The sequence below is a fragment of the Pseudophryne corroboree genome, chromosome 11 (assembly GCF_028390025.1).
Source record: "Pseudophryne corroboree isolate aPseCor3 chromosome 11, aPseCor3.hap2, whole genome shotgun sequence".
Lineage (NCBI taxonomy): Eukaryota > Metazoa > Chordata > Amphibia > Anura > Myobatrachidae > Pseudophryne > Pseudophryne corroboree.
Window position 1 is genome coordinate 103911645 of NC_086454.1, and position 20021 is coordinate 103931665.

The 20021-nt window shown below is 42.8% G+C and overlaps 2 long non-coding RNA genes across 3 annotated transcripts in view; one reads left to right on the forward strand and one right to left on the reverse strand.

Moving 5' to 3' along the window:
* The window catches only part of LOC134968998 (uncharacterized), a 131102-nt gene extending 112870 nt beyond the window's left edge, over positions 1–18232 (forward strand). Inside the window, exon 4 of the long non-coding RNA XR_010189364.1 lies at positions 17090–18232. This is a non-coding gene — a long non-coding RNA (uncharacterized LOC134968998). The remainder of the gene's footprint in view (positions 1–17089) is intronic.
* LOC134969000 (uncharacterized) overlaps positions 1–20021 on the reverse strand; it is a 100537-nt gene that overhangs the window by 10267 nt on the left and 70249 nt on the right. The window lies entirely within an intron of this gene.

Consider the following 20021-nt stretch of genomic DNA (forward strand, 5'->3'; position numbering starts at 1 on the left):
TGTCTCTCCATCTATAGCCACACTTACCTACTGCTGCCAGCTGCTTCTCTTTGCAGTTTCTCTGCGATCTAACAGCACAACGTTATATAGTGCTTTTTCTCCCATAGGACTCAAGGCACTTTATAGACATCAAAGCCAATCCCAAATGGTAAAAGTGACAGTTGGGAGCTGGCTGGCAGGAGCAGCACTCATGAACAGCAACGAGTGACAACGAGAACATCACTCATAGCCAAATCTGCCCTTTGTATTACAGCAAGTAGAAAAACACATAATGCAGGGTTGCTGCAGTCATTTTTGGCATGTTGGGCACACTATGTAGCCCTGTTTAGAAATAGTTTAGTAAATAACCTGCTGTGTCATGGTCTTTACCCTGGAACAGCCATCTTGTACATTGCTGAGATCCATGATCTAGAGTTTATTTTAATAATATTATGAATTTTGCCCAATTAAATATCATTTCTGCATATAGAAACAACAATAAGAAATAATATAAATGTGGTATTTAGCAACAGTCCCATGTTGGGGCACAGACACTGATGATAGCCCAGTGAACAGTTGGAAGTAAAGCGATCGCTTCCTACAGAGGCTAATGCTCCAGTATAGGCTACAGGATAGATATCCAAAGGATCCCTTTTCAATAAGAAATGTTGAACATTAGCGCATAGGCTACTATGGACTAACTCCATCTGAAGCTAAGGGTGTGTACACACTATGCAATATTGCATACGATCCGGCTGCTATTGGCTTATGATATTGTATAGTGTGTATGCTCAATATTGGGTTTGAGGCGCACTCCCGCTGGTCATGTGCTGCGTAACCCGATGGACCTACCAAATGCAGCATGTCCCTGCTCCTCCCACCTCCGCAACTCCCACTGATGTGTACATAACCCTAGCTTATTGGATCTTGGTAAATTTGCCTTAATCACAGTCCCTATACACAGCTATGGTGACAGTTTTTAGGAATGATAAATGAGGGACCACAATAGATATCTCTGATTTCTGCTGCAGTACCCTGATAAATATCAACATTACATAAAAAGTCAATTTTCTGAGAACTGGTAAATTACTGTAATCTGATAATTATGACCCTATGGGGTAAATTTGCTAAAGCTTCTAAAAATTAAAAGTGGTGATGTTGCCCATAGCAACCAGATTCTATCATTTTCTAGGTTGCAATAGAGAAATGATAGACAGAATCTGATTGGTTGCTTTGGGCAACATCCCCACTTTTCATTTTTAGAAGCTTTAGTAAATTTACCCACAATGAGTAGACGGCCCAGATCTGTGAGTAGACTGCAGCATAGTGTTGGCCCCACCTCCTGTCTCATCATTATGGCACTTCATGCAATTACATTTTAAAGTCCCAATAGCATCATGAAAATGCAGCAGAGAGCAGAGGTGATAACATGATGGACCTCAGCAGTGCAAAGAAGATATTATAGATAAATCACAAATTGTATTGAGTGCTACAAATTAAATAAAATTGACCTTTGTTGCTGAGTTTGGGATTCAATATAATAAAGTAAGTTGTTCTGCATCTGCCTGGAAATCTCATCTGATGTCTGTGTCTGTTTGCTGATGATTAGATAATTTAACGCTTCTTTGTTAATTCAATCACAGCAAAGTTTGAATATGTTTAAACAGACTCATCTGTATTTGAATTGTCTGATACCCACCGACAGACATCATCGCAGATCAAAGAGCTCTTATCAGACAATAAGGAGTAACACAGTTACCCCTTAATCTATTACAGTTGACACAAACTGTATGGATTGTAATGGTAGAAATAGTCTCTTCTTCTGCTCTATAGTGCTGTGTATTGTGCTTATCAGACCGGTTGTACAGTTATGTCAGATGGGAGTACATCTACATCCAATACTCTTATGAGATGTAGATTGAATGAGGTGATATCAATAACCACTGCTAAGGTCACATCCTGCTTATATTACATTGTCCTAGAAACATTATGGGGCTTGGGCTGAATTGGACCAAAAACACATATTTTATATTGCCTGGGCAACCTCTGTCCTGGCTTTGTGTGAAAGGGACTGCCCAGGTTCAGTGCCTGGACTGTGACCAAGGTTAAACCTGGGACTGATCTTGAAAATGTGACAAAGAGGCAAGCTATTAGTATGCAGAGAGCTGGATTACCAGCAATTAGAGATGATGTCATCTCCATGCACCAGCAAAGAGATAACCCAGCAATAACCCGGGTCCAGCCTGCAGTGCAAACACGATTTCAAGAAGCTGGACTCAGCTTGAAACCATGTTCAATAACGCAGGTTGGACCCGGTTATAGGTGCGGAAGGGACAAAAGACTGCAAATAAGTACCGTATATACTCGAGTATAAGTCGACCCGAATATAAGCCGAGGCACCTAATTTTACCACAAAAACCTGAGAAAACTTATTGACTCGAGTATAAGCCTAGGGTGGGAAATGCAGCTCTAGCCGTACACAGCCCTCAGTGCCAGATATGCACTCATACTGCCAGATATGCCCCCACAGTGCCAGATATGCCCCCACAGTGTCAGATATGCCCCACAGTGCTCGATGTGCCAGATATGCCCTCATGCTGCCAAATATGCCCTCATGCTGCTGCCAGATATGCCCCTCATGCTGCTGCCAGATATGCCCCCTCCCCAAGTCCCAAATATGCTCCCCCAGTGCTGTTACTTACCCCTCCGTCGATCCCGCGCTGTCTTCTGAAGGAGGGACACGGAGTGCACGGAGCGCACAGCGCGCGGCTCTCCTGTGTCTCTCCTGCATCTCCGGCGGCCGCGGCGGGTCTATTAAAGGAAGTGCCGGTTCGTGATCAGAGGTCCCGAACGGGTACTTCCTTTGATAGACCCGCCGCTGCCGCCGGAGATGCAGGAGGGACACAGGAGAGCCGCGCGCTGTGCGCTCTGTGTCCCTCCTTCACACTGCACTCCCTGTCACACTGCACTGACTCGAGTATAAGCCGAGGTTGCTTTTTCAGCACAAAAAAAAGTGCTGAAAAAGTCGGAGTATATACGGTATTTGTGTTCTATGATATATCTGCAGTTGCATGAAACAATAGATCACTGCGGCTGTGGCTACTTTCATACGCTATAAGGGTTAGTTAAACACCTGATATTGGGGGTAATTCAGACTTGATCATATATGTGCTAAATTTAGCACATCCACGATCACTTTCACAGAGTTCTCGATAAAGGTCTATTTAAGACCGAAACGCGTCGGACGACTGTACTGTGAGTAGTTCTTGTTCAGGAGGATAATCACGCTGATTATCATTTCAAATTTTAGCTCTGGATTTTTTTGTGGGGAAAAAAATTTTTTTTTTTTTTTGGTTTTTTAATATCTTATTTTTTGTGGTCGCCAAGTGTGGTGATTTTTTTGTAATATTTGGACTGTGTCTGGAATAAAACACTCGTTTTGGAAAGAAGGAACTTTGTCTCTATTTTGGCTTGGCATTGTGGAGAAAGAGTCGCTTTACCAATTAGCTCTCTGCGCTATTTATTATGGTATGGCTGATGTTCAAATGATCAAACTACAAATTTTACTATATTTCATATGTTTTAATACACATAAAAATTAGACCGGTCTAAAATATCATAAACAATGTAAAACAATAATAATCAGTATTATCAAAAATACTATAGACTTAACACAAGGAGGTGGAGCCAAGCTACTATATGCCCAGTTCTCGTAATGGACAAATAGTTTTAACTATACTTCAGTCCGCATATTAAACTTATTAAAATGCACATTCATTTATTTCTGTAACCCATGTAGGGATATGAGTTCCTTAAGTGCTTTTTAAAGATGAACAATGTTCCATATTCAACTGCTCGTCAGCAAAGACAGAAATAAAGCATGAAAATGCGCTCCTGGACGGAGCCTTACGTGTAATAACCGTCCGTGCTGTGTATCGCAAATTGAAGCCCCCAAAGGTCTGTGTCGCGGTCCCGGTTTCAGGGGATCAAGCGTCTGCAATGACGCCCGCTGATGACGAGGGTATCCAGCCACAGGGATCAACGAGACCGCACCGTTTTGGTGCTGCTTGCAAGCACCCAGGTCCCGGTCTCTCTCCTCTCAATTGCTGACGGGCTATTGTTGGTGGCGATGAACAGCAATATTGGTAGGTTCAAGAAGAATATATGGGTCCAAATTCCACACTTCCAGAAGTGTGGAATTTGGACCCATATATTCTTCTTGAACCTACCAATATTGCTGTTCATCGCCACCAACAATAGCCCGTCAGCAATTGAGAGGAGAGAGACCGGGACCTGGGTGCTTGCAAGCAGCACCAAAACGGTGCGGTCTCGTTGATCCCTGTGGCTGGATACCCTCGTCATCAGCGGGCGTCATTGCAGACGCTTGATCCCCTGAAACCGGGACCGCGACACAGACCTTTGGGGGCTTCAATTTGCGATACACAGCACGGACGGTTATTACACGTAAGGCTCCGTCCAGGAGCGCATTTTCATGCTTTATTTCTGTCTTTGCTGACGAGCAGTTGAATATGGAACATTGTTCATCTTTAAAAAGCACTTAAGGAACTCATATCCCTACATGGGTTACAGAAATAAATGAATGTGCATTTTAATAAGTTTAATATGCGGACTGAAGTATAGTTAAAACTATTTGTCCATTACGAGAACTGGGCATATAGTAGCTTGGCTCCACCTCCTTGTGTTAAGTCTATAGTATTTTTGATAATACTGATTATTATTGTTTTACATTGTTTATGATATTTTAGACCGGTCTAATTTTTATGTGTATTAAAACATATGAAATATAGTAAAATTTGTAGTTTGATCATTTGAACATCAGCCATACCATAATAAATAGCGCAGAGAGCTAATTGGTAAAGCAGCTTTGGGAATCAGCACAGGGACCACCTGTGCTAATTATTCTGACTTGAAGACCCCAAGTCAGTAGCTCTGTATTGCAGCTTGAGAATAATTAATTGATGATATATTAATTAAATTCAATTAAGCGCCTGGTTGCAGTTTGTGTATTGTGGAGAAAGAGTGTTTCCTTCTCTTTCTGATCCACCAGAGGGATACCGGTGAATCTGGCCAAAGAAACCTTTATAGGAGTTAATCATCTCTTACTGAGTGAGTTGGGGTACGCACCTGAGGAATCTTATTAATATAAAGATACCGTTATATGAATGTTTCAGCTTGGCTCTGTGTAAGTTAGGGTACGCATTGAAATTGCCCTAGACGCTACCCTTACATGTGTATGGTACCCCATCTGGGGTGAGATTCAGGCACGCCTAATTACGAGGGGTTTGGGAAGGAAAAGCAATAAAGATACCTTTATGAGAACCCACTTACCTGTTATTGTGTGAGTGGGGTACGCCCTTAAAACTCTCATTGTGTGGAATTTCGATTCTGACGGTTGAAAACGGTGTTACACATTTCTTCTCTTTTTTTCCTTTTTATTTCAATATGAACTGGGAGTTATTTTGAGAAGATTCGCCTGAATGAAAGAATCCATAGACCAACACCATTTGAAGAAGATTTCTCACGTTTATTGATAAGGGATGTGTTAAGTTTTATTATTATTTTTATTAAGTTTTTTATGCGCCCTGGCCATAGATGTATACCATTCCTTGTGTCTTCCATATATTGTTTTGGTAAAATCGGTGATTTTTACATAGGTATTCTATCAGTTGACGGGCTGCTGTGCGCCAAATTTGTAGACCCTCCCTACTCTTTTTTTCTCCAGGGAGTTATCCATTGCTCTCTGGGTTGCAGCAGCTGCATATGATATCACGCAGCCACTGCAGCCTGCCCCCGCATGGTCCGGGCACACCTGCGTTGCCGGACCGCGCCTCCAAAGTGGCAGCCCTACGCTGCTGGCCCACCCCTTCCCGTCTAGCGAACGCCTCTGCCTGTCAATCAGGCAGAGGCAATCGCTGGGCAGAAATACCTATCACATCTCTGGCATGTGCAGGAACACTGCGGCGCCTGCGCATGTGCAGTTTACACCTGATCACACGCTGTGCAAAAACGCACAGCAGTGATCAGGTCTGAATTACCCCTTTATTCAGATGAATTCTAAATGAAAGTGCAGTGCAAAATATAATAACAGGCACTCTGTAATATGTCACCAAAGAATATTAAGCTACATTGAGCTGTTTTATTTGCATATATTCAATTAAAACTGACAGTTTGAAAGACTATCCCTATCATGACCTAAGCTCTTCCTGTTCTATTCTACTTCCAAATTAGCCCTATTTCTCTTCATAGGCTGTAATGAAGTGCAAGGTGGCTGAAGCTCCAAGATTCTGTCCGACCTTGTACTTTTTTAAAAGTGGCAATTATTTACAAGGTAAAACCAACCTGGCTTTGCCTTATAAATGATTGCCACTTTAAAAAAAAAAAACCATACGAGCCCATCCGGAATCTCCGATATCTGGCTGTCTCACTCGGCTGGCACCATGTGTTTGTGTGTATGTGTAGCTACAGTCAGAGCCGGCCATAGGCATAGGCAAACTAGGCAATTGCCTAGGGCTTTTGATATGCCTAGGGGCATCAGCAGCTTCTACTGATTTAAATGATATGCGGCATGCCTATATTCTGTGTGTAGCATTTCATATGCAGATATAGCCACAGTCTCACACAGTATATAGGCATGCTGCATATCAGTTTAATCAGCAGAAGCTGCTTGTGCGTCCTAGCCACATAGCAATGCAAATAAGATGCATTTTCATTAAAAAAAAAGGTGCCCGACGTTAGCATTGATGCAAGATTTGTGAGGACACATCTGTATTCAAGCAGAGGCAGATGTCACAGTGTTAGTGGCAGTGTGAGTGTTGTGTGCATGTGAGTGGGTTGGTTGTGCAGTAGTGTTTGGAATATGTGTAAGGAGCATTATGTGTGTCATGTAAAAATGCATTAATAATGTGCAACATATGTGTAAAGGGCCACTATGTGTGTCATTATGTGTATAAGGGCATTAATAATGTGCAGCATATGTGTAACAGGGTACTACTGTATGTGTGTCATTATGTGTATAGGGGCACTAATAATGTGCAGCAAATGTGTAGGGGGCACTATGTGTGTCATTATGTGTATAAGGGCATTAATAATGTGCAGCATATGTGTAAGGGACATTATGTGTAAAAGGGCATTAATAAAGGTTGTCATAATGTGTAAGGTACATTATGTTTATAACGACATTAATGTGTCTCATATGTGTAAGGGGCATTACTGTGTGGAATTGTGTATAAATGCATTACTAATGTGTGGCATTATGTGTTTAAGGTGCTCTACTATGTGGCGTTGCATTTAGAAAGGGCACTACTGTGGCGTCTAATGTGAATAAAGAGCAATAAGGTGTGGTGTAATGTGAATGAGGAGCAATTCAGTGTGATGTAATGTGAATAAGGGGCTCTACTGTGAGGAGTAACGTTTATAAGGTAAAGTGATACTACTGTGGGATGTAATATGAATTATGGACACTATCGTAAGATAAAATGTGTATAAAGTTGCAGTACTGTGTGGCGTAATTGGAATTGGGGTTACTATTGTGTGGCCATGCCCCTTCCCAGCAAGAAGATGCCCCTTTTTGGGCTGTGCGTCAAATGTGCGAACTGTTCCTATTTAAAATATAGGGGGTACAAGGACTGCTATGGGTGAGGGGTGATGGTGCTGGGAAAGAGGTGCAAGGTCAGAGGCAGAACCAGCGGTGGTGCTAGGGGGCGCCAGCCAAAATCTTGCCTAGGGCATCATATTGGTTAGGGCCGGCTCTGCGGCTGGCCCCATGTGTTTTGTGTGTATGTGTAGCTACAGTGTCGGACTGGGGCATGAAGGGCCCACCAGGGAAATGCAATCACAGGGGCCTCCTAAGGGGCATTGCCATATGCTGTAAGGGGTGCTGATATATAATCAGTACAGTCACACTGACTAAGGGGTGTAATAATGGGTATTATAAGGGATGGGTGACCTGCTAGGCTGCTACAATCAGTAAGGGGGAGGCACTAATGTCATTGGTTGTAATAATAATTAATATAAGGTATGGGTGCCTGCATTATCTATCAGTACCACCCCTACTGATTGTACTATATACCCCATCCTTTATAATACCCATTACTGCACTTCTCAATCAGTGACTTCATTGTGTTATATATCAGTGCCTTTAGGCACTACAATCAGTGAGTGAAGCACTGATATACTATATAATTAATACAGACAATGATGAAGGGGTGTAATAACAGAAATTATAAAATGTTGTTAGAAATGCAGCCAGTGAGTGAGGGGGGATAATAATGAGTATTTTAGGTGATGGGGCCTGCTATAATCAGTAATCTTGGGTCACTCATATACAATGTTGTCAGTGAGTGAGGGTGTAATAATGTGGTATGGGGACCTGATACATTCAGTGAGGGAAGTGGTGTATTAAGGGCCATCTTTTTGAATGGGCTCAATGGGCACTTGCCCATGGGCCCAGGAGTCTAAGGGCCCTAGGCTGATAGCTGTGGGTCCCCTTTTTACAGGGGTACCAGATTTTTGAAAATTGGCAATGGGGAACCGGAATAATCCGACTTCAAAGCAGTGGTCCCCATCTGAGCCTTTTAATGGCTCTTCCCAGCCAGATATCACAGGTTCTGTCTGGTTTCTGAGGGAATATTCCAAAAACTGGGACTCTCCCTCGGTGGAGACTGGAAGTTTGTCAGTGCTATGCCCAGAACCAGAGATATCAGCCTTCCAGCAGCTGGTCCCTGATTCAACTCCACACGCCTGGTATGCAGTTTTATATGTTCTGATGGATTTCTCTGGCTTCCTGAACTTTGATCCCCAAGTCCCCAGTACCTCCTAAAAGGTGGGACTCTTTACTGTTTTATCTAATTGATAGCTAAGAAATCTATATCCAGGAACTGGATTCTGGAGTCAAGCAAGATGCTCTCCGACCGGAAAATGATGAATATTAAACCTACTCCACTATCCACCACTCTCCTGCATATTAAACACCCCCTACCATCCTTGAAGTCATGTACAGGAGCCCCTTCATTCCCAATGCCGCCTTTTACAGTTCAGTGTTTACCCTCCTGCCCCATCTCCCACCATCTGTGCAGTAAAGGCGTAATTAGCAGAAATTACTGCTCCAGGTACTACATGCTGAGTGGAAGATAGAACACCCCTTACTGCCCATGTGACATCAAAGCTGCCCTCCACCCGTGCTGCTGGAGGATAGGTAGGGGTGGAGGGTAGAGGTGGATTTAAAATTTAAATCCACCTCTGATTCTACCAATGTTTAAAGAGTATATTATCTTCAAGTGTTAGAGAGTCGGCTCTCCATGGGATTTGAACGGCACCGACGTTAAATGACCCGGTTTTCCAATTCACACTGCCAGGTAACCTGGGTTTCTCCCATGTTCAACCCTGCTAGTTACCTTGAAATGCCAGGGCACTTGACCCAGGATGTTTTTCAAGGACCCATTCACACTGAGCTGCCACCAGGGTAACATGAGATCTGACCTATTCAGAATATAATAAAAGCGGCAATGCTGGTGGTTGCAAGATGACAAAGAATCCATTGATATTGCAGCACCCGGCTGCCATTGCCTAAATTGAATACTTAACTACAGTATAAGTTCTGTGAGCCTTTAGCTAAATAATACTTCTTCCTGTGAGGTGTGTCCAGCCTTGGGCTGTATTCAGAGCTGGGTCTGGCATGGGCATTGTAAGTGACTATGGCCTCATTTAGAACTTGTCTACAACATGTTTGTTTACTTGACACCCCTCCTTCTATCATTGCAACTGTGGAACAATGACTGGTTGGTGTCTATTGAAACCTCTTTGTGTTATACAATAAGTAATCAATTTATATAAGATACAATATACACAATATTGTATATTTACACAACATACAATGTAACACAGATGGTAGGTTTGACTGTATTGTAGACATTGGCCCTGATTCAGAGATGGAGGCAGTGAGCATTAATGCTGCATTTTTGGTCACAGCAGCGATGCTCAAATATTCCTGAGGAAAAAGACGCCTCCTGCATGCAGCACTGACCCGAGTACTGCGTCTGATGATACAGCATCAGATCACCATCAATCACAGTCCCAGCATACTCAGGCTGGATACCGGAACTCCTGCTGTGGGACCAAGAAATCTGCATCCAAACACGCAGAGTCTTGTCACTCCTACAACATGGGGGTAACATTAGAGATGTGCACTTGAAATTTTTCGGGTTTTGTGTTTTGGTTTTGGGTTCGGTTCCGCGGCCGTGTTTTGGGTTCGACCGCGTTTTGGCAAAACCTCACCGAATTTTTTTTTTGTCGGATTCGGGTGTGTTTTGGATTCGGGTTTTTTTTTTTTTTAAAAACACTAAAAAACAGCTTAAATCATAGAATTTGGGGGTCATTTTGATCCCAAAGTATTATTAACCTCAAAAACCATAATTTCCACTCATTTTCAGTCTATTCTGAACACCTCACACCTCACAATATTATTTTTAGTCCTAAAATTTGCACCGAGGTCGCTGGATGACTAAGCTAAGCGACCCTAGTGGCCGACACAACAGCACATGACGCAAAGAAAAAAAGAGGCGCAATGAGGTAGCTGTGTGAGTAAGATAAGCGACCCTAGTGGCCGACACAAACACCGTGCCCATCTAGGAGTGGCACTGCAGTGTCACGCAGGATGGCCCTTCCAAAAAACACTCCCCAAACAGCACATGACGCAAAGAAAAAAAGAGGCGCAATGAGGTAGCTGTGTGAGTAAGATAAGCGACCCTAGTGGCCGACACAAACACCAGGCCCATCTAGGAGTGGCACTGCAGTGTCACGCAGGATGGCCCTTCAAAAAAATACTCCCCAAACAGCACATGACACAAAGAAAAATGAAAGAAAAAAGAGGTGCAAGATGGAATTGTCCTTGGGCCCTCCCACTCACCCTTATGTTGTATAAACAGGACATGCACACTTTAACCAACCCATCATTTCAGTGACAGGGTCTGCCACACGACTGTGACTGAAATGACGGGTTGGTTTGGACCCCCACCAAAAAAGAAGCAATTAATCTCTGAAGCTGAACCACTAGCCATGAACATAGGCCAGGGCCTCAGCCGTTCCTTGCCACTCCGTGTGGTAAATGGCATATTGGCAAGTTTACGCTTCTCAGACGACAATTTTATTTTAGATTTTTGAGTCTTTTTTTTACTGATATTTGGTGTTTTGGATTTTACATGCTCTGTACTATGACATTGGGCATCGGCCTTGGCAGACGACGTTGCTGGCATTTCATCGTCTCGGCCATGACTAGTGGCAGCAGCTTCAGCACGAGGTGGAAGTCGATCTTGATCTTTCCCTATTTTTGGAACCTCAACATTTTTGTTCTCCATATTTTAATAGGCACAACTAAAAGGCACCTCAGGTAAACAATGGAGATGGATGGATACTAGTATACTTATGGATGACGAGCGACTGCCGACACAGAGGTAGCTACAGCCGTGGACTACCGTACTGTGTCTGCTGCTAATATAGACTGGATGATAATGAGATAAAATTAAAATATATATATATATCACACTAGTACTGCAGCCGGACAGGTATATATTATGTAATGACGGACCTGCTGGACACTGTCTGTCAGCACTGCAGACTCCTAAAGTAAGCTACTAGTATCAAGAAGATAGAAAAAAAAAAAAAAACACGGGTAGGTGGTATACAATTATGGATGGACGAGCGACTGCCGACACAGAGGTAGCTACAGCCGTGGACTACCGTACTGTGTCTGCTGCTAATATAGACTGGATGATAATGAGATAAAATTAAAATATATATATATCACACTAGTACTGCAGCCGGACAGGTATATATTATGTAATGACGGACCTGCTGGACACTGTCTGCAGAATGCGTTTATAAAAACACCACACGACGAGTGTTTAACTTTTTCAGGCAGACAATCACAATATGCTGGTGGTCAGCAGACAATCACAATACTGGTGGTCAGTGGTCACTGGTCAGTCACACTGGCAGTGGCACTCTGGCAGCAAAAGTGTGCACTGTACTTAAAATATGTACTCCTGCTATAACTGCTCCCCAGTCTCCCCCACAATTAAGCTGTGTGAGCAGTGAGCACTCAGCACAGTCAGATAATGATATACAGTATTACATATGATGCAGCACACTGGGCTGAGCACAGATATGGTATGTGACTGTGTCACACTGTGTATTGTTTTTTATCAGGCAGAGAACGGATTAATTAAACTGGTGGTCACTGGTCACACTATCAGCAGCAAGTAGTACTCCTCCTAATAATATGCTCCCCAAAATTTGTGTCTCTCTCTAGTACTCTAGTCTAAACGGAGAGGACGCCAGCCACGTCCTCTCCCTATCAATCTCAATGCACGTGTGAAAATGGCAGCGACGCGCGGCTCCTTATATAGAATCCGAGTCTCGCGATAGAATACGAGCCTCGCGAGAATCCGACAGCGGGATGATGACGTTCGGGCGCACTCGGGTTAACCGAGCAAGGCGGGAAGATCCGAGTCGCTCGGCCCCGTGTAAAAAAACCTGAAGTTCGGGCGGGTTCGGATTCCGAGGAACCGAACCCGCTCATCTCTAGGTAACATACCCCCCATTTTTTAGAATGGTCCCCTTTGCAGCCCTCACTCACCAGTTTATAAAGGGTGAAGTATACATGTTATGTGTGTAACAATAAAATATGTTGCAATACGGAACACAGAACAATTATAATGTTGGGAAATAACATGAACAGTACATCTATCAGTAATAACAGAAACATTAGAAGATGAATGACTGAATGTGTAACAGAAACAATTTAGGTGAGAAAGAGATGTAACGTTTGCTATGTAAAATGTAAGCAGATAAGACTAATAACTAGACATACCATGTAGCTGTGTGACCCTGTAATGTAACTTGTAGTGTGATAACATTGTTATGTGACTGTAGACATGGAGTCTGTATTGTTCAGTGTGGCCCCTCCCAGAATACACAGACCTCCAACATACAGTAGGAGAGTAGGATGGGACTCCTATATAAAGACTCCTCTCACCTCCACTCCTCACTCACTCTTCCTGTACTCTGTACTGACTCAGATCTGTGGCTCACAATGCAGCTAGCACTCATACTCACCCTCTGCTGCTTTACCAGCATCCTGTCATTACCAGGTAAGTCATGCTCCCATTAGTTGTATTGCTATATATATGTGCATGAGTGTATATAATATATCTACTTACTGTAGTTCTGTCATTATCACATCTGTAGCAAAAGTTCTCAAACTCAGAACTACATACAGTTCATGTTTTCTGGGGCTCTGCTTAGCATTGCAAGTAGATTGTTTATGTGTCAGTGAGTAATGACTACACCTGTGCAGCTTCTAGGTGACCTGGAAAACATGAACTGTTTGGGGTCCTGTAGACTGAGTTTGGGAGCCTACTGTATGTTCTATAGCCGAGTTTCCCAAATGCCGACATAACAGTCCAGGTTTTAAGGATATCCATGCTAGAGTCCAGATGGTTAAAAGATAATGACTGAGGTATTAAGTCACCTGTGCTCAATTATAGATATACCTAAAACCTGCACTGTAATGACAGATTTTGGGAAACTGATCTATGGTATCCTAAGCTCTATCAGTGTAATGATATATGAATTAGTTATTTGCATGTTCATTTATTTATTACCAGTTATTTATATAGAGCACATATTCCGCAGCACTTTACAGAGATTATTTGGCCATTCACATTAGTTCATGCCCTAGTGGAGCTTACATTCTATATACCCTATCACATATACAAGCACACACATTCATGCTAGGGTTAATTTTGTTGGGAACCAATTAACCTACCAGTATATTTTTGGATTGTGGGACGAAACGGGAGAACCCAGAGGAAACCCATGCAAGTATGGGGAGAATATACAAAGTCCACACAGATAGGGCCATGATGGGAATCAAACCCATGACTTCAGTGCTGTGAGGCAGTAATGCTATCCATTACACCATCAGTACATAAATGTAATATTGTGTTACTCATTATACTGTAATATATTTTTACGAGTGTGACCATTGCAAATAAAACAACCTGCATGTATATGGGAATTAATAACTAGGATAAATCTACTTATACCCCTTTTACACTAGCACAAAAGTCCTGGGTTTTTACACATGAACACACATCAACCTGGGATGTTTGTGTGTGAATGCAAGCTACCTGAGACTAAGTACCCAACCTGCTCTTTAGCAGGATCAGGGCTGAGACCCTGGAAATTGCCGGGTGCAAGATCCAGCACATTCCTGGCTGTGATGCTTGAAAGATGCATCAGGTATACAGACATGTTTGTCTTGTATATGCTGCGATAGTAAAGCACATTTATATGCAGTTTACATGATAACTCCACATACAGTAGATACAATGACAAAGACTTTCTTATTGAAGTGATGACACGGGGAACAGACATGTGGGAGCCCCCAGCAACTACAGAACAATCTTTCCCCAGTCACTGCACTTGCACTAGACTACCCACAACTAATCCATCTCCTTTCATTGTCATTTGAGGCCAGAGTTAAGGGCCGTATTCACGGCCCAATTTGGGGAGAGATGTGTGCTGAGCGAACTGCTCAGCACACATCTCTTCCCTCACACAGCACAGTGCGAGTGTGCAGGGGGAGACGGGGGGGCCACTCATTTCACCCAGTGGGTGAAATGAGCGAACTGCTAGACTGAGCCTGTATGCAGGCCAATCTAGCACTAGCGATAGCGATGCGCAGGGCTGCACATCGCTATCACTGAGGGGGTAAACACGGAGAGATCACTGCTTAAAATCTAAGCAATCTAGTCAGATTGCTTATGTTTAAAGCAGTGATCGCTCTGAGTACCCCCCCCCCCCCCTTTAGATTTGGATGGGGTGTGTTCAAACGGAGATCTAAATTGCAGTGTAAAATAAAGCAGCAGTATTTACCATGCACAGAAAAATATAACCCACACAACGGGTGGTCTTCAGTATGCCGACTGACGGGATCCCTGCGCACAGTATACCGGCGCCGGAATCCCGACAGCCGGCATACCGACAATTATTCTCCCTCGTGGGGGTCCACGACCCCCCTGGAGGGAGAATAAAATAGCGTGGCACGTGTATTGCGCCACCGTGCCCGTAGCGTGGCGAGCCCGCAAGGGGCTCATTTGCACTCGCCACACTGTCGGTAAGCCGGCGTTCGGGCTCCCGGCGCCGGTATGCTGGTCGCCGGGAGCCCGACCGCCGGCATATCGTAGTGAACCCCTTTTAACTACAGAAATTAGCAGTATGAGTGTATTAGCAACTTGGAGATAACCTGTGCTCAGCCCTTATAAGATCACTATAATATTTAATATCACTCATTAAGGGAATTATTAGATTAATTGCTTAATAACAATGCTGCATAGTAGGATTACACCTCTATAATTATTACAGAGGGAATAGCTGAATGCCAATAAAGTTATAAATACTTGTAGCTGTATAATAGAGGAGATACAGTATTTGTGGAAGTGATAAATCTAATCTCACTAAATAAAAGATACACTGGAAGCAATGAGAGAGTACTGATAAGCAGGGCAGTACAGAGCCTGGCTGGGCCGAGGTGCTTTTCAAGAGGCGTGGCCTAATCACAGGAGGTGTGGTCATGCACCCTTAGAAAAAAATACTGAAAAAAATGGTATTTTAAGCACCTACATGGCCACACAGCAGCGTGTGCCGGGCTGAGGGGAAGAGCTGCAGCTGCTGCCAGGTAAGGGGGACCAAGGCCCCTACTGGGCCCCTCTATCAGACCTGGGCCCAGGTAAGTTGTACCCTCTCACCTCTGCACCACTGCTGATAGGGCTCTAAGCGGATTGATTGATTGATTGATTGATTTAATGTATTTTATAATGCAGATAATTATTTCTAACAAGGCAAATTAGCCCATATATACTAATAATTAACTGATATCTAGGCAGTAAGAAAAGACAGCAGCCAGGGGTCTTTTATAAGAATATTATTACACTTGTTTTTTTAATAGCTAGTGTGAATTATAAAGCGCTATGGCAGAGGTTCTCAAACTCGGTCCTCAGGACCCCACACAGTGCATGTTTTGTAGGTAACCCAGCAGGTGCACAGGTGTATTAATTACTCACTGACACATTTTAAAAGGTCCACAGGTGGAGCTAATTATTTCACTTGCGATTCTGTGAGGAGACCTGCAAAACATGCACTGTGTGGGGTCCTGAGGACAGAGTTTGAGAACCTCTGCGCTGTGGAATATGCTGCATTATATAAGAAACTGATAATAAATAAATTAGCACTCTTAGATGGAGTTGTTTGCATTGTAATTCATAACAATTACTGTTACTATATGTCATTCTATAGATTTACATTGTTGCCCAGGTAAAAGTTCAGATGAAATGGTCCAATTCATTCACTTTTAATAAAATTGATCAGTAATATTTTCTCCAAGGCCTAAAATCCCAGAATACCCATTTGTAGCAAATGGTTATACACTGACCATTTATCAGATAGACTGCAATGTGCCATTCTGGAGCTGCACACATCACGGATATGTTCTCAGATGAACCCTGGTGCACATCACCACTAACTGAATCAGCCTCTAAGTATCATTTTACAGTGGAGGAACATTGTCAACTCTGCACCATGTGGTATAGTAAAGGTGGGTACTCACATAGCGATATTCTAAGCAATCTGACTAGATTGCTTAGAACTTAAGCCTGATCGCTCTGTGTGTACCCCTTACAGCGATAGCGATGCACAGCCCTGCGCATCGCTATTGCTGCTGCTAGATTGGCCTGCATGCAGGCTAATCTAGCGCGTCGCTCACTTCACCCGCTGGGTGAAGTGAGCGGCCCCCCATCTCCCCCCGCACGCTCAGCACACATCGCGCTGTGCTGAGCAGCGGGAGAGATGTGTGCTAAGCGGTTCGCTCAGCACACATCTCTCCCACATCGGCCCGTCTATATGGGCCTTTAGAATAGTCACAAAGTGCAGGCCCAATGCTTCACTGGATAATGGCTGATGTAGATTTTATGTAATAGAAACCTTCCCACGCTCAGATAGACCACTGACTGCAACCATATCTTTATTTTTGTAGATAATGAAGACAAGGGATCAGGAGTAGATCCAATCATCAAACCGGAACAAGGCAACACCTTTATGGCACGTGACCAAGGCGATACCTCTGGAAACTATTTTGCAGACCAAGGCTCATCCACAGATAATCATGGAGACCAAGACCAATTTGCTGCATATTTTCATGATAACCAAGGCCAATTTTCTGGATCTCCAGTATAGGAACAAGGGGGTTTAGGGATATAGAGGGAAGATTGGTTCTGGGGAGTATTTGTTTAAAAATTTAACAATTTGGTTTTGAATAACCTGGAATTACAGTATAGGACTAATAGGGTCTGGGGATATAAAGGGAAGAAGGATTCTGGGGGGTTGGAGACTATTTGTATAACAATGTAACAGTTTGTTTTCTAATAAAGAAAGAAACCTACACTTATCTGCATAAGGTTTATTTGTAACAAAGGGCCTGATTTGAAGTTGGGAATGCACTGCAGTTGGGGCAGATGTAAATTGTGCAGAAAGATTTAGATGTAACAAGGGGCATGCCAAAACTCAGATTTAAATTACAGTGTAATAATATAGCTGCCCAACACTTGTGGACTACACACATAAGCAGCCAGTATTTACATATTACCTAGCAAGCTGCAAAAAAATCAGGGTACTACTGTGGTATTTGTCAGTGAATTTATACACCCCCAACCTGCTGCAAAATAATCTTGTTCAAACTTATTTCTTACTTCTGATGAAGCTAGGTGACCGTGCCTAGGGAAACGCGTTAAGTGACAAGCTGCCACCAACATATGCATTCCATCCTGTGAGGATCCAGATATGGACTTTTAACACGAATATTCCTGCCTTGGAAATTTCTCTGTGGGACTGCATCATTACAGCACTAATTGGAGTTAATCAGCCTCTGCATAAAACATCTCAGCTTGCCTGCTGTTATTTTCCAAGCTCTTGGAGGACTCCATCACCATGGGTAACACCAGCTGTATTTAAACAACACTATTCCCCAGGGAACTTTATTTCTCAGTCCGGGATCACATGTGGATGCATACTAGCAGCTATTCTTATTTTGATCCTCAGCTTCAATCTATGCCCAATCTTATTTGTTTTTAAGTGACATTTTAACTGTTTAGTGAATAAATTATTTACTTGTTTCAATTCATCCACGTTTTTGTTATTAATATTGGAGAAACTTCTACTAGCGCCAGTACACCTTTTCCTTTATTTCTACTTAAACTGTTTGCATTCTAGTACTGCAGTATCCCAGAGTACCTAGGAAACACTGACGTGCGGTGGGGTGAGGCAGAGTCTTTACTGTCATACTAACGTTTGCACCAGAGTTTTGACTGTATAAAGTATATAAAAAATACAAAGAATATGTTAGAAATATCTTCTTTGCATTATTCTAATAATTTTATAGCCAAAACTCTGGAGTAAAAAGTCTATGGCAGGGGAGGCAGTGCCTCACCTGCCTATCTTTTCCGCACATTTCTGTTCAAAACTTACCAAATTTCCAGTAGTTTACACTGCTGATTAACCTGTGTATAATGCCCAGATGTACACTTTGGCTCATAAATTGCATGTAAATCTGGCTCTGGGGCTACCCAGTGCCTCCTGTGCTATTTAGCTCACCGCACGTCCCTGCTAGGAAATTGCAAACAAATGTGGGGCACTCAATGGTATTTTGACAGTTAACACTCTTCAAAATATGAAAGGTTTTATAGCTTTATATTATAGTTTATTGTATTTATTTATAAGATATATCTTTATATTGTGAAGTGTTATTGTCAGGTGAGATCCAATATCATAGATTTTATAGCAGAGGCATAAAACCAGGTTTGTGTTGGTGATAGACCATGCTGGATTAGAATAATCCTAATGTTAAAACACAGACAAAATAACTATTTTTATTGCAAGGTAACGGTCCCTCATTTTGAGGTCTATTTGTTAAAACCACTTAACTGACGATTTTTCCCTTCTAAACAGTTTATAAGATTGGGGGGGGGGGGGGGGGGGGTTCGTTTACATTTTATTTAATATAGCTTAAAACATTTTTTTTTTTAAATATTTAATTATATTATATTATGCACATCTGCAGAACGGATCTCCTCGTCAAAAACTCGGGGAGACAGTGGGCCGGCGCAGTCACATGTGATCTGACCATGCCAGTTAAGTGGTTAATTATCAGGTTTTAGACTTGATAATTATAATTTCTTATCACTTAGAAATTATGTACCACTGGGATGTGTGAAAGAACACCTGCAGGCACAGCCAGGAGATGCCAAAGGAGCCCATCTGTGTGATGCGCAAAAGTAATGTCATCTATGTATTTCATGCTGTGGGGGCTGGTCACCCTACTGCACATAAGTGGTCAACAGACATTAAGTACAGCCTCCCATGCACCATTTTCTCACTAGTAGTAGTAATGTCACTTCCCAAACACACGTATCATCCATCTCTGAAATAACACTGAGGCTGAGGAACAAATCAAGAGCCTAATTCAGACCTTATCGCTGCAGCAAAATTGTTGTCCAACGGGCAAAGCTATATGCACTGCAGTTGGGGCAAATATAGCATGTGCGGAGTGAGTTAGATTTGGGGTTGGTTATTTTGTTTCTGTGCAAGGTAAATATTCAGTGGCACATGCAGGGGGGGTTTCCGAGCACCCAGAAACCCCCCCCCCCCCCTCCACCCCAAAATTTCTTTCTTTTTTTAATTCCTTTTTTTGCTGCATTTTGCGAGCCGAGTATTATTAATGGCTGTCTAGTGTCCTCTGCAGCCTGCGGTCTTCCTGGTGGCACTTGTAAGTGCTTAATAGAAGTTTACTTTATTTTAATTACACATACAAATAAACACACACACACATATGATATACAGGCGGAGTATCCCTTATCCAAAATGCTTGGGACCAGAGGAATTTTGGATATCGGATGTTTCCGTATTTTGGAATA